This window comes from Cicer arietinum, chromosome 7, assembly GCF_000331145.2.
Source record: "Cicer arietinum cultivar CDC Frontier isolate Library 1 chromosome 7, Cicar.CDCFrontier_v2.0, whole genome shotgun sequence".
Taxonomy (NCBI): domain Eukaryota; kingdom Viridiplantae; phylum Streptophyta; class Magnoliopsida; order Fabales; family Fabaceae; genus Cicer; species Cicer arietinum.
Genome location: NC_021166.2, coordinates 61,515,319 through 61,517,089, shown reverse-complemented (window position 1 = coordinate 61,517,089; position 1,771 = coordinate 61,515,319).

Genomic DNA, 1,771 nt, shown 5'->3' with positions numbered 1-1,771 from the left:
ACAATAGGGACCATCAATCAACAATAACAACCTTATAATAATTCCACTAAAGTGGATATGCCAAAGTAACTCTCATAGAAGATAAAACTACTCAAACTGTATATTAAAATAACAAACTCAGTGGTAGGAATAACATACTAAATTTGTAGATCAAACAGAGCAAGTTTGCTACACACCTGTTACCACCACCGGAACCAAACCCTTATTTTTCTTCTCTGACAGCCGTTCTCTTTCGTTCTAATTGTTAGGGATTTTTAAATCATTTTTATTTCCTTCACGTGGGCCAAACCCATTAAAACCATTTTCTTTCTTTCTTTCTTTCTTTCTTTTATTTCAATAATAATAATACTAATACTAATAAAACTAGTGGGTTCCACTTGGGGAGTGAGCTCACCCAACAAATCTCCCCCTCAAGACTCAAGTGGGAATGTACTGCTCAACCATGCCAACTTTCTTTCTACAGCATATCATCTTCAACACATGCAAGATCTTCGTCATCACATATGAACCATTCTCATCAGTATGAATTTTCTCAATTAAAAATTACTTCATTTCTACATCTCGTATCCAATGATACCGCACTTCAATATGCTTCGCCTTTGCATGAAAAGTCAGATTCTTGCTAAGATAGATCGCACTCTAACTGTCACAGAATAACACAAACTTGTCTTGTTTGAGGCCTAACTCATGTAGAAATTTCTTCATCCACAAGAGTTCTTTGGAAGCTTCAGTTGCTGCAATGCACTCAACTTCAGTAGTGTATAAAGCAACACACTTTTGTAACCTTGATTGCCAAGACACAGCTCCCCCTGCAAATGTCATTATATAACCAAAAGTAAATTTTCTAGAATCAAGATCACCTGCCATATCTGCATCTGTGTAGCCATCCAACACAAGTTCACCACCTCCATAACATAAACACACTTTGGAAGTGCCTCTGAGGTATCTGAGAATCCACATCACGGCTTGCCAATGATCTTTACCAGGATTAGAGAGAAACTGACTAACAACTCCAACTGCATGAGCAATATATGACTTTGTGCATACCATAACATATATCAAACTACCAACTGCGGATGCATAAGGAACCTTATTCATCTCTTCTTTGTCTTTCTCACTTATAGGACATTTATCAGAATTCAATTTAAAATGAATAGCAAGTGGAGTATTAACAGGTTTGCAATTGCTCATGTTGAATCTCTCTAAAACTGTCTCAATATAATTGTGTTGAGACAACCACAATTTATTATTCTTCCTATCACGAGTAATTCTCATGCCCAGAATTTGCTTTGCAAGACCTAAGTCTTTCATTGCAAAAAACTTGTTCAAATCTTTCTTTAAAGATTGAATCTTCTTAGTGTCATGACCAACAATCAACATGTCATCCACATATAACAAGAGAATAATATAATCACCATCAGAGAATTTATTCACAAACACACAATGGTCAGAAGTGGTTTTACCGTACCAATGTTTCTCCATGAAAGAATCGAATTTCTTGTACCATTGTCGAGGCGCTTGCTTGAGCCCATACAAGCTTTTCTTTAATTTGCACACAAGCGGCTCTTTACCTTTGACTTCAAAACCCTCTAGTTGCTCCATATAGATTTATTCCTCCAAATCACCGTGAAAGAATGCAGTTTTCACATCAAGTTGTTCAACTTCTAGGTTCAAACTAGCTGTTAACCCAAGCACAACTCGGATAGAGGACATCTTCACCACAGGTGAAAAGATTTCATCAAAGTCAATACCTTTTCTTTGATTAAAACCT